Source organism: Akebia trifoliata, chromosome 2 (assembly GCF_017979445.1).
Source record: "Akebia trifoliata isolate Shusen 1 chromosome 2, ASM1797944v1, whole genome shotgun sequence".
NCBI lineage: Eukaryota > Viridiplantae > Streptophyta > Magnoliopsida > Ranunculales > Lardizabalaceae > Akebia > Akebia trifoliata.
The window spans coordinates 30429236-30443846 of NC_141376.1; the positions used below are offsets into that span (position 1 = coordinate 30429236).

Sequence of the window (14611 nt, forward strand, 5' to 3'; positions counted from 1 at the left end):
TTAAGGATATTATAGTCATTTTACAAGAATCTAGCAATAAAAAACTATCAAACAAACATCAATTTCTAGCTTATGTGCTTCTGTAACAAACAAACTTCTGCTGGATGTGACTTTTCAAGTTCTGGGCTTCTGCTTCTTCTAGAAGGCAGCTTCTAAAGCTGGAGCTGGCTTCTGTACCACCCAAAAACAATTGAGAGCGATGGAAAAAAGGTCTAAGGAGGTATGTCAACAATATTTTTAAGATGTTCAGTACTATCGGCAAGTACTTCATTTTTTTAAAGGTGCTCAGTATTCGTCCTGCATCACTCATGAAGAAAATGATTCAACAATCTTTAAGGAATTTCTTAAATGCAAAAGGATGCACACTTTACTAGTATGCCCAAGAATTGAAACTAGAAGCATCCCTAATAATCAATTCCAACGAACAAAATTATTTCTTGTGTTGGATTTGAGTGCTACAGAAATCAAACAATTGCGTGACTCATTGGCAATGTGAAACACCTATTGTACCTTACCGTATTTTCTACAAATATACAAAAATTTCAAGAATGAATGAGTAGCCTTTATAACTTGTAGACGTTAGACCTTAGTAAGTGTTACTGATTAGTTGAGTTACCCAAGGACACACGAAACTTGATTAATCTACACCATCTTGATTTTTGGACTACAAACATTCGTTGGATACCAGAGTGAATTGGAGGATTAACATGTCTACGAACACTGTGAAAGTTCAATATTGATAAGAGAGTGGACATGAGATAGAAAAACCAAAGAGATTGATCAACCTCAGAGATGAATTACTTATTTTTGAGCTCCAAAATAAAGAGGATTTGGAAAAAGCGTTACATGGGATGGGGGTGATGATCATAGTGACAATCACAAAGCGAGTTTTGTGAATGAAGTACTTAGAAGGCACCAACCTCGCTCCAATCTCACAATGCTAAATATCAAGGGCTATAATGGTGAAAGATTTCCAAATCGGATAGGGAATCCATCATTCTCCAAATTGGTGAATGATGAGCTACAATATTGTAATTCATGTGAAACCCTCTCTCTTTTTTGGCATCTACCTATATTAAAGAGACATCTTATAGTGGAAATGGATAATGTGAGATATTTGGGTCATAACTCTTGTGTTGAAGGCTCCACCTCTCTCTCCTCTTGAAAATGAGTGACTGTCAAATTCTAAGAAGATCTCAATTTGTTTTTTGTTTCCTAGTGTAAAGAGTTGGTATCATTAGTAGAGGATGATGATGAAGATTGCAAATACCTCCACTTTTTGACTTTTATTTTAGAAATATGTGATTGTCCCCAACTCATGGTTTTATCAAACGAGGGTCTATAACACCTAATATCTATTCAACAATTGTTTGTAAGAGAAGTTCTTTATAAACCCCGAGTGGTTGGCTCAATGCAATTTCGGACCGATAAGTGCTTAATGCTTGTAGGTCGTGAGTTCTATACCCAATATGAGCATTCATTTCTAAGGGGCCACCCGTGAGGGCACACCCTCACTTACTTGGTGCGTGTGATGTGCGGCGTTGCACATGCTCTTGGACTAGTCCTTTGACAAAACCATGGTCTATGGATTGGGATACAGGCCCGATCCGCTATCTAAAGGGATATCTGATTATCAAAAAAGAAAGAGAAGTTCCTCATCTCACATACTTACTAGATCATTTGTTGAAGGCCAAATTAAAACACATATTTGTTTCCACTTTCCAGATGTCTTCTTATTCCTTTGTGTATCAAATTATTTAATATGAGGGATTTCGCGCACATATTTTCTTTCACCTCCTATTTCTTTCTCCTTTTCTTTGATTTAATTTATTAAATGGGAGAGATTTCAAAAACTTTATATAGGATTCTCTACGGCTATTACATGTTTTATTCAGATTGCCAATGGTTTGGTGTAAATCTACCATTACGTGAAAATGCAAAAAATTCGACCAACACAATCGACCGTCCTGAGTAATTGAAACCATTCGTTGGGAATAATCATGGTTTTAAAACTCGGTTTTGCATCTTTTCTCGTTCGTGCCAGATATCGAATCATCTCGGAAGAGTTTTCCAATATGTTTGAGACATCTTGTTAAAAACAAATGAAAAATGAACGTGGGATTCTATATCTCGTCTGAAAATTTGACTTGTCCATGCCCAATGCAGAGACGACTCGGACAATACTCAGAAGAGTTTTGAAACCATTTGGGATACAACCATCGAATATCTTAATTTAAATTTTTTTATAAAATAAATATCAATGGAGCAACGTTTTAAAGGGTTCAAAATCTCTCTCTCTCTGTCTGTGTCCCTCTATAGTCTCTCTCCCTCTCGTTCTCCCTCGATCTCGATCATTCTTCTTCTCGATCTCATCTCTTTTCTCCATGTCTATCGATTGGATTTTGGCGAACGAATGCTAGAAGAGGTAGTCCAAGAAGGTTAGGGTTACTTTCTCTCCCTCTCTGATTACCGAAAATTGTGTTTTCTCTAGTTGATACTATATCTACGATTGATTTTGATAAAAATGAGATTATCGTTCGAATGGAGCTCGCAAAGTTCAAAAGTATTCTAGGGTTTATGCCACTACAATTTGTTTCAATTTTGGTCTTTCTTCAATTTCCAAATGATTGATTATTCTGCTACTAATAGTAAGTAGAAATTGCTATCTGTGATTTATTGATGAAGATATGAGGTTCTTTGTTGCTTTTGAAGTAATTAGGGTTTTATCTTGTTTGAATCTCTGTTCGAAATATAAATTTTGGTTTTTCATAGATTTCTATGCTTGTTAGAAAACATTTACGTGACCTCATTCAACCTATCTCCATTTCTACTTGAAAATCCCTTTTTTGTGCCCTAAAGAACACTATTTGATTAGTTTCTTTGAACCACCCCTTCATCTTGATAGATTTGAAGGTTTTAATGTTTAGATTCATCTTATTTTTGCCAGAATTTCGAAAAAACTCAGATTGATCAATTAGATTCTGTTTAAAGAATAGAAAACGTTGATTTCTATGTTAAGAATCTTGAGAAAGAAGAGCTGGTATGATTAATTTCTCACATTTAGCATCTAGGGTTTGTTTTTATTTTTTTCTCGAAATTGCAAATTTATTTCTTTATTTCACACTTTAATTTGTTGTTTTGTTGATTATTTGATTAGAAGGAAGCTGATTTGGTGTAGGGAGGAAATGAGGGCAAAGCATGAACCTATAACAAGGGTTATATGAAGAGCATGGCTTGTAATTTGTTTTGCCGCGATTAGGTATCCCCTTCAACCTTGTTCAAGATTCATTTCAATTACCTTAAAAGTGCACTAGAGAATTCATTCTCATTGTTGGTGTTATAGGTTTCTCTGGGATATTATTGTGTCTAATTTAATTTTCTCTACATCCACAATTGCAGCACCCAAAATGGCTCGTACATCTCCTACTTGGGCTTTGTTTCTTCTCTACCAATTCTCTGAGATCCCCGACTTGCCATTTCCTTATGATAATTGTCCAACCCTTGATATACTTGGGCTACAAATAGACATCCTCCTCTGCCAGAATTCTTGTCACTACATTGAAAATTGTTGAGCTGATGCACCTTGCTGGTATATACGGTTCAAAAAGACTAAGCAGAAATATACCAAGAAAGCTACAAAATGAGTTTCCTCAAAGAGATCCATTATATTTCTCCCGCCAGTTCTTCCTGTAAAGCTTCCTTTGAACAAACTTTATGCCTTCTGCTAACCTTCATGCGGAGCACTTTACCTGGTTCAGAATCATCCAATTAATTTTTTAGCACGTAGGCCACATCCCTTCCAACCGGTAGCTTCGCTAACCTCACTGCATCTTCTACTGTGAAAGCATGCTCAACAGTCGTAATGATAAAAGTGTGAATATCCAAAGTTCTGTGAGCGTCGTCATTAGAGACTTGTTGGGGTACACATTGTGCATCAAAATGTCCACTGCAGCCACCAACCCTAGCTCTTGAAGCCTCTTTCATTTCTTATTCGTCACGGAAAACTCTTTTCGCCCATGATGCCCATTGACCGGATTCCCAACAGTGATAACAATCTCTGGGAAGAAATCATAATCTTCTTCCTCCTTCAGGAAGCTGATTGGTCTCCTCTCAATTTTATCTACAGTAGAGCCTTAAAATCGAAGTACTGGTCATTTGTTGGGTCCCTTTGTATGGCTGACCGATTTACCAATTCCTGCTCTATTTCTTGGCAATACTCTGTGGTGACCACATCCCAGTATTGTGGTCTTGGTTCTCTGGGTGACTGTTTAGTTATCTGACTTTTGGACGAACTCTGAGTGGCCTCTTGTGCTGGACCTCCATTAGTTCTTGCCTTGGTGGTTTTCTTTAGTTTGGGTGCCATTTTAGATCTGCACAGCCATTACAAGATATTTCAGTGAACTAAGACATCATCATCAGATTACTAATCACTCACAAGGGGACTATTTTCTTTACTATGTTTCCAGGTTTTAGTTTATGGGTGATTGGCAAAATTGCAAGAAAAATCTAAAATTTTCTAAGTTTTCCAGCCTTGTTCGCTATTTTATAACACCGCTTTTTCTGGGACTCCTCGATTGCTGTCATAGTTGGTCGCTATCCCTCTAATCGCTATGTTTTCCTTCAAAATTTTCTAAGTCTTTCCATCTGATTGATATATCTGTGGTCGTTACTTTTGCCTCTTCTAGTGCTATCCCTGCGATCGATATTTTTTGTCCATCTGATAGCTATTTTTGCCTCTCTGATTGTTATCTCCATGGTTGTTATGTTGTCCAATTGCTTTTTTTTTTCCTTTGATTGCTATTGCCTAGAAATTTTTTCAATTGTCACAGCGATCTCTGAATGCTATTTTGTAGCGACTTCATTATCCATACATAGCGATCACAAAATTGTTATTCGGGGGGAGGGGGGCCAAACTTTTCAAAATATAGAGCTTATGATCGCTATTTTTGGGGGTGTTTCGCTTGCTTTCTTTCTTTTTCCTACAATGATTTTTGGGGTTTTCGTGTCATTTGGTGCTCTACTACTCTTCTACATCGATTTTGATCCTCATGTTTGATTCTAGGATTCCTTTTTCGAGCCTTACTTTTATTTTTCTTTGGTTTTTCTCTACCTGCGCTACTGTTTTGGCCTTTATGTCCTTCATACATTCCACCATACCAACACCATCATCCCTCCCACTGTCCTCTACGATCTTGTATTTTTATGGCCAAGGTGTTCTCAGCCGACAACTACCCACATAATGACACCACAACCAAAACAACAAGGAAAACAAACACAAATACCCAAATAACAACTTATACAGATAAAGGATTTGCGCACACTTACTAGTGATACTACTTCGGAAAGAACTCCGTGGAATTCTTGGTCGTTCTCTTTGAATCTTGGTCTGCAAAGCTTCAACGTACTTGAATGCTAAATGACGACAATGCAAAGTGGCATTCCATTTGTCTTAGGCTCTTTTATACCTATTTGAATTTTCTCGAGATACTCAACACATTTATTAATTTCGCTATTTTTGGCTTCTCAGACTACTAGGCTTCTTGTGTTTGGCCTGCTTGTTTTGATCACCAAACACGAGGACTTTATTGTTATATGTCAACATGGGCCCACAAATTGAGCCATGATCAAGCTTTTTGTCTGGAAAATCAGACACCAGATCGGATTATCAGAATCCCATGAGCAAAATATCTAAAGACTTTGAAGATTGAAGAGTCCAAGCATTGACGAAGTTTTGAAAGAATTGAAGAAATGCTGAAAAATATCAAGCTTTGAAAGCCAGAGTGATCGCTTCTGCTGGATATAACAACCAGACCAAATAGAAATCTCTGATTGCTATATGGGATATAGCGATCTCTGATCACTATATGCCATATAGCAACCAGAGATCAACTTTTTAGTTTTAACTATTTCTTGTTCCGCAAGTTTCCTCTTATTTTTTTAGTTATTTGTTCTAAAAGTTTCCTCCTCATGAATATAAATAGAGGGGCCCTCTTTGGTGGGGGAAAAATCAGAGAAGAAAAAAGAAGAAAGGCTTTTTAGAAGTCTTAGAAATTCTAAGAGAGAGGGACAGAAAATATAGATCTTGAGATTTTTCTCAGAGCGAAAGAGAATTCTCCCAAATCATCGTGGAGACCTCTAGTAACTTGAGAGAATTTTGTTCTAGGAAATAATAGAAGAAAAAATTGGTTAGATCTTTGAAAATCTATCCAAATTGAAAAAAGGTGAGATTGAATCTGTGTTAAAACTTAGATAATTTAAGTTTTTCACTGTTAATTCTTATATTTAGCCATTAAATCCAAATTTTCAACGTGGATTTGATTAATCTGTTCGTAAAGCTGATTTTCACCATCAAATTGGGTTTCTTGGCCAGTAAGTTTGATATTCTACTATTAATTTTGATTTGAAATCATATACCCTGATTTCGTATTACCAGAAAACTTTCTGGTTGGATCTGAAATTCTGTTTCAAATTTGATTAAAGATGCAATTCTTGTTTTAGTTTGAATCTTGGAACCCAAAAAAATCATAAAATCCAAAGTGGAGTCAATCATCTTACTACTTGTGGGATCGAATTTGGATCCTTTCTCTTTCTAGTGTGGATTAGATCAATTATGAACTCTTCTACCGTCCCCCCAGGTCATGTAATGGCCAAGCTCACCGTCGCAACAACTACTCCATCAGAGCAGGGAACACATAGGCCATCGTTTTTCTTGATTTTTCACATAGTATACTTTCATTTATTTGTTTGTTCAAACCTTTTTTTGAGAGAAATTGTAGAGTTCAATGTCAATTGGACAACAAGTGACCGGCTAAGATGAGAAGATATGAGGAAACCCATATTTCTCCTCCCATCTCAGACTCAGCATTAGTTGAACACCTACTATCCAAACACTGAGATAAAAGTCTTTATAATCAAATGGTATATATTTTCAAAAGACTTTTGATATAATCCGAACTAATTTGTAATTAATAAGATTTAAATCAAAATTAAGTACATATTCAATTGTATGCTCTGTTTGATCCATGTATCAAAAGGCAACCATATATTTCTCTTTTTAAATCTTACATCAACATATTACACATAGAGGTGATGAAGGATTAGACTTAAGTTGTTTTTCATTAATTTTTTGAGTTTTGATTTAATTTTTTTGAAACCACACGCACATTTTTCCATTGTTTAAATTTTCAAAATATAAGTAGATCTAACTTTTGATTTAGAGTAAGAATTGGTTCAATGAGGTCGCATATATCATGAATCTTTTTTTTTTTCTCTTTCTACTGTTCATGTGTCATTAGGTTCAACGGAAACTAATAAAAAGGGTACACTGAGATGGAAGGCTTCATCCAGTTTCTTTTATCGGGGATACCCCGTTCACACTATGTGAATATTTTACTAAATTAAATAGGTGGGAACAGAGAAGGATCTCATTCACTCAAACACATTTGAATATTTTATTTTAAAATATTCAAACAATTGACAATTTGGCACAGTTCACACTGTGTGAATCTAAAATAACTTATATTAAACAACCTCAAAACTAGAGGATTGTGGAGGGTATTTTTCATGTGGCTTCAAATAGCGACATGTGGCAAGTGTAAGACAAGTATTCACCTTTAATTAAGATCGGAATAAGGAAAGCTAGACATATAAGAAAATAAATCTCAAGATAAGATGTCGAGGAATGAAGGAATAGGTTGGTTGAATTGAATCCCTAAGAATCAAGAATTTGATCATATTCGCGAGGATCAAAGGAAGTCCCTACTAAGGAAGAACCAGTCAAACGGAAATCACTAAATTTAATAAGAAAATTAAGAAGGATTAGAGGGGAGGAGCAAAAATGAGGTATGCATTTTTTCCCTTCCTAATACCTTACATTCTTTTTTCATACTAAGGTTCCAACTTAGGCGTCAGAGAGGTGTTGTTGCAGGTACACCTAGGAGTATATGTAGTGGAAATCAATAAACCAATAAGAATCTCGAGGTAGTGCAAGTTTTTGTATCTACAATTTGACGTCGTCTGTGAGAAACGTTACAAGTAAAAACTATCAACATGATGAGAACCAGGAACTAAAGACTAGGAGAGATAGCAGATCCTCCACCAGTAGCCCCCCCCCCCCCCCCCCAGTACCACATGACCCAATGTAGACAGTACATCATCTGCTAATGGAGATGAGAGCAGAGATGCATCAGGGCCTTGAACGATAGAACGTCAAGGTCCTGACGATAAGAAGGGAAAACAAAAAGCTCAAGCAAAGGTTGGGCAAAATAATTGAGATAAGAGGATAACCAAGAGGGGGAGAAGGCATACAAAGACTTCCACCTCCTACAGTGGAGCAAACTAAGGTTGAGCATACTATAAATTCGACAAGATAGGGACACAGTAGGGAAGTTTCGATGCTCGGAAACACATGAAAAGGGAAGAGGTGAAAGACCTGTTGTGGAGAAGAGATGAGGAAAATGTTCGTGGAAGGGATTCGAGACGTTACGTCTGCAATATTATCCAGGAACTTAGAGGATCTCTGTTTTCACCTATAATAATGGCATTTGACCCTCTGAGGGCATTCCATCCATCAAAGTTCAATACGTTCGTCAGAACAAAGGATCCAATGGAGCATGGTCTACATTATAGGAATCAGATGGTATTATACTAGAATGATAATTTGCTCCTCTATAAGCTCTTTCCTGCAAACTATGGCATGGGGCTATGTCTTGGTTTCAGGGATTACCCATGAGATCGATCAGGAACCTCTCCGAACTAGAAGAGGCCTTTGTCAGACAATTCGTGTATCTTCGAAAAAGGAAAGTCAAAGTGAACACTCTCTTCCAGTTGTGGCAGGAAGCATGGGAGAGCATTTGATCATTTATGGCTCGTTTATGGACCAAAACATTAGTTGTGGAGAATTTAGATGAGGTGACCGTGTGTGCAGCCTATATAACAATCATCCCTGGAACTCGGTTGCATGAATCACTAATCAAGTCTGACCCATTGTAGACACCTCATTTTTGCACTCGCCTGATTAATCAACTCGTCAACCCGATCGCAACGGTTCCCAATGATGGATGTTTATCCCAATGCTTTATTTTGTTACCAGATATGTTTCAGAAATACGGTTGAGGTATCTCAAACTAACAAAACTGTAGAAACCACGCTACGCTAGGAAAATATGACCCTAGAAACATAGAAATCATCATCTTGTAGACAAAAAGAAGTTTTACAATAAAAATCACTAAAAAATGACTAAATTACCAATATACCACTAACATCAAAACAACCCTAGAGCCTACATTACGCTTAGGAAGATCCTTTCGAATACATAAAACAACAAATCGAAACCAAATAAATCATTTCGTCAATTTTCACAAAATTTGACAAAATTACGAAAATACCCCTCATAAAGTTCACTACCATTCCACACAAAAAATTTCATAAATGACACAACCCAATATTTTCATTGAATTCCTTACGAAAAATTGATTCCAAAACATCCTAGAACATCAAAAACCGACTTGAAACGCAAAAGTCATCTCCGAGGGCAAAACGGTAATTTTATAATTTTTATAATTAAAAATTTCGAAATTAATAAAATATTAAATAATTAAAGTGAAATATTAATAAAATTAATTTAAAAATTTGAACAAAAAAATTGATCAATCAGGCTTTCAGGCAAAATTGTTGATGGTTGCTAAGATATTTATTCAAGGACCCCTCCATCTGGGGGGCCCAAAGAATTAAAGATACAATAAAAGGGGGTGCTCCAAAATTAAAGTCAATCAAGTAAGACTAAAATTCAACCAAGAAAAATTAAAGTCAAAGTATTAAAGTCAATCTCATAAGACTAAAGTCAAAACCTTAATCTAAACTAATTAGGTCAATCTCATAAGACTAAAGTAAAAAACCCTAATCTAAACTAATCAAGTCAATCTCATAAGACTAAAGTCAAAACCTTAAATTAAAAAGACTAAGTCAATCTTATAAGACTAAAGTCAAAACCCTAATTAAAACCCTAAAAGAAACCCCAATCAAACCCTAATTCTTCTTAAAAAATTTATAAATAGGAGTCTCCACACCCTATTTTCGTATCCAAGAATAAACCCTAAGAAAAGTAAGTCAAAAAGCTTCCCTAGCCTCTTATAAACCATAATTTTGAAGTCCCAACTCTTTACCTAACACCCATATTTCGATTTTAGCTTGAAAAATACCTAGAAGCCATTCAAAAACACCCCAAAATCCATAAAAAAAATTCGAAGAATCCAAATCTAAGAAAGAGATACCTTGCCTTGAAGATCAGAAATCAGATCTGGAGACAGAACGAAGCAAGGAGTACAGTACAAGGAGCGGATTTATCAGATCTAAGGGAATAGAATCATTACGTTCGAAGGTAAAATTTCTTTAATTTTTTATTTTTTCTATCTAGGTTTTTTTGTTAGCAATGTAGTCTTATTTGAAATAAGTAGAGACCGGCATTGGCCTAGCGAGGTTGGTGCCTAATACCTTCCAACCCCGTAATGTGATCCCCGGATTCAGTTTTTCTTTCGTAGATTAGTTTATTTGCCTTTTAGAGTCAAAGTTCAGTTCTTAGACCATAATAACTAGGTGGCGACTCCCAAACCTCAAAGGTCAAAAGCGGATCCGTTCACCCCGCGGATCGAGGGCGCTTTCAGTGATGATTCCACTGGGGACTATTGAGGATCAGATTTTAAAAACTCCAAGTATGGAAACATTGCCATTTAAACCTAAATTTTTTTTTAAAGTTTATTTGACTCGTTTATTTTTTAGGTTTGTATTATATTCTCTCGGCATATTTTTTTTAGCATATTATTTTGGTTCAATCAAGTATTATTTCTATGGTTCAATTGAGGGTCGTTTAAGATGACCCAAAATAATGCGAGATTGCAAAGAGGTGGTTTTTGTTGATGGTAGAATAATGATTATCGGATCAGGTTATTTAGTTATTATTTTTTTTATTTTTTTTATCTAGATATGTCCTTTAAAAAAAAAAAAAAGTTTTGGGTGTGTGCCGATTTGTTCCTTGATGGTATATATAAGAGACGAAAAATTTATTGGCTGTTCATTAGGTACATGTCGATTTGACCTTTGGTAGCATATTATTTTTTTCCTTTCTTCTAAAAAAAAAAAAAGAAAAAAAAAAGAAAATGTTGCTGTTGTGTGTTGTTGGCAGCAACAACGAAAGAAAAAAAAATGTGCTGGTGCTGTTAAGTGTTGTTATTGTTGTTGGGTGGTGTTGTTGTGTGTTGTTGTTGCTGTTGGGTGTTGTTGTTGGGTGTTGTGTGTTGTTGTTGTGCTGTCGTTGTTATGTGTTGTTAGGCAGCAACATATATGAAAAAAAAATGAGTATTGTGTGTGCTGACGGCATGTTGGATGTTTTGACAGCAATAAAAAATTGTGTGTTGGCAACCTAAAGAAAAAAAAAGAATTTCTTTTCATTAAAATCAATTAGTTTTTTTTTTAAGTGTTTTTTTTTTAAATTAAAAATAAAAAAATGAATTCATCACTCCAAATCACAACAACTATCATGCTATCTTCAATTTAATGTTCATTGAAGCCTCGATTTATTTCGGATCACCCGAAAGCATCCTTGATTGGACCATAAGAAAGAGTCATTTTTTTTAGTTCGTGCTGAAAAGAAAAAAAAATAAAAAAAGAGGTTTTTTTTTACTTATTGATTGGCTTATGATTGATTATTTTTGTGCCATAAGTTTTGCCTATTCGATGTATCATGATCTTGACTATTATATATGTTGGTATGCATGTCTTGATATGATGGTTTTGATCAATATTCATGTGATATTCATATTGTAATGATCTGATCTGGCCCATAGGCCCATTTATTTAAAAAAGGTCTCGGGCACACCCCACCCTGTTTTGCACACACCACTAGCACGTTTACTGCTTTGCATGCTTACATGTCCCATATAACCAACGTGGCACTAGTGCGTGGCCCGATCTCTTCGGAGATGCAACGTCATTCATGAAAATCACAACTCTAGTCACGTACCTTAGGGTATATCAAACTGGTGCATCAGTACCATTTGATCAGGTGACTCTGAAAGATATATCGATGCACCCAGGCTGGAGCGACCTGAGCCTTTGACCTATTGTAAGCCACACAGTCACATGTCCCGATTGCCAACGTAGTACTAGTACGTGGTCGGTCCCCTTGTGGGATGCCAAACCATTTATGAAAGCTACAACTCTTGACTCGTACTCGTAGGTATATAAAAGATAATCCAATTACATCAATTGCACTTCTTGGTCAAAACCAGTACTTAAGCGAGATCCTGCCCCGCTGTACCCTACTGTATGAAGGGGATAGACTACGTCTATTCTAGATGAGAGGTATTTAAGTGGGCCCTTGTTCAATATCGTGCGCCACCTCTCAACTGGGGATCAAACTGGCTGTTTTTGGCTTCAGAGAAGTGAATTGAAGTTTTAGATTATCACCTATACGGTATATTAAACCAAGTCACCACGTACCATTTAATTGAGTATGCTCGAGAGGTATATAGGTGTGCTTGGGCAAGGGTGGCCAGATAAAAATGCATTGCACGTAGTAAGCTTAGAGTCTAAAAACTTTCCTTGTAGGTCACGACTTGAACTTATCGTGGGTGTTCCCGGGTTGTTCATTGAATGGAACCTTATGAGATGAATGTATGTGAATGATGAGATCAGAATGCATGTGAATGATGAGATGAATGTATATGAATGATAAGATTAGGAATGTGCGAGTTTGTCCTCAAGGATAAATTTTTTGTTGTTTAACCTGATTTAAAATTACAGTATCACTGGGTACACCAACCCAATAAAAAATCCATTTTAAAGTTGACCCAGTCCATCTCGATCCAACGATCATTATGGGCCGAGCCATTTGAATCAAAATGAAATTTAAACTTTTTTCTAATTTGGATTTTTCACCTATTTTAAAAGAGGAAAAATGTTTTCCAAAAAAGAAATGCTTTCCAAATGTAAAATGTTTTCCAGAAGAATAAGATTTTTCAAAAGGAAATGCTTTCCCAAAAAATTTTTCTAAAAGAAAATATTTTCAAAAATAAAACAAGGAAGAAAAATATTTTTCGAAGAAAAAAATGATTTACAAAAGATCTATTTTTGTATGAAAAATTATTGAAATATGTTTGTGAAAATTATTATTCAATAAAAATATTATTTTTTAATAATTTTCAAGAGTGCAATAAAATTATTTTCCTTTTATAGATGAATTGTTTAATGGATTGGTGTATATAATTCAATAAAATCTCAGGGTTCTTTTAAAATATTATCAAGGAGGTAACACTGGAATTGATAATCCACATTTGATGGGGTTACTAGGTTATAATTGTATCTAAGCTCAATCGTCCATCGTCTAGCTAGGGTTGTAAATCCGGTTAGTTAGAGTAATCGTCAATATCAAGTCAACAGTCAGAAATGACCTCAAAATTTCTCAATATCGTCCAGTTGTTCTTTGAAGATCATAGTGCCTCAGTTATGCCAGTTGTAAGCAATGTCTCAGTCCTCAGTCCTAATCAAGCCCGTTGGGGGTAGTCTTGAGTTTTCATGAGTCATTTGGGTTAGTTCGAGTCCCTTTTTTTTTTTCAGGAAGGTCATGTCTTATTTTCGAGTCGACTCTTTTTTCTGTTGAGTCATAGAGGTATTTGTTACCCCATCTGAATTTGATTGGATAAAGGAAATTTCTAAATACCTTGAGCGCATTAACGAATTAACTACTAATCTGGCTTCAAGGATAGATTTCTTTCCTGAGCAAGAAGATAAGAGTCAGGTTCAACGTTTAATCGAGAAAACAAAGGTCATTGACCTCGGAACAGAAAATAATTCCTAAAGAGATTCAAATAGAAACCCTCCTATCCCTAGAGGAACACGAGGGGATAATAAATTTATTCAGAAATTTCAAAAGACTTGTTCGCGTGATCCGATGAGGATGTGTTAGGTGCAAGCTTGGGTGTTGTTCAATACGGAATAGATACTTGCTTGATGAGATGAAAATATCGATAGAGATGTTATAAAATGTATCAGTGCTATCATCACTACATATTGAGTTGCAAATCACATATTATCAGTCGATATGGGGGTACCATTTGAATTGATCCCTGATAATGGGTCGTACTTCAAAGCTTAAGTTATTATTCTGTGTACAAAGTTCAAGATCCGGCATCACAGATCATCCCCCTACCATCCTCAGATTAATGGAACGGTTAAAACAACTCGTAAGAGTCTTAAGATAATTATCATGAAAATGTGTCAATCATACCAAGATTAGTCAGAAAAGCTACCATTCACACTATGAGAGTGTCGTACTTCAAATACAGTCTTCCATTGGAACTATTCCCTACTCTATAGTATATTATCTGGAAGCAGTCTTGCCAGTTGAAATGGAAATTCTGTCTCTCAGGGTCTTGTTGGAAAGTCAGTTGTCAGAAGTAGATTGGGTTCGTCAACGGTATGAAGAATTAAATTTGATCGAAGAAAAATGACTAAGAGCTATGTATCACGTGCAAGCTTATCAAAGAAGAGTCGCCCGTGTGTTTGACAAAAAGATCAAGACCCGTCAATTACAAGTCGGGGATTTAATACTCAAAGA

At 35.8% G+C, this 14611-nt stretch overlaps 1 protein-coding gene across 4 annotated transcripts in view; it reads left to right on the forward strand.

Annotated features, from left to right (window-relative positions):
* Positions 1-6819, forward strand: part of LOC147410107 (UDP-glucose:glycoprotein glucosyltransferase-like) — a 100914-nt gene extending 94095 nt beyond the window's left edge. For all 4 annotated transcript variants that reach the window (XM_086432311.1, XM_086432312.1, XM_086432313.1 and 1 more), the window contains one exon: positions 3400-6819. The gene's annotated coding sequence lies outside the window, so the exon portion shown is untranslated. The remainder of the gene's footprint in view (positions 1-3399) is intronic.
* The last annotated feature ends 7792 nt before the right edge of the window (positions 6820-14611 follow it).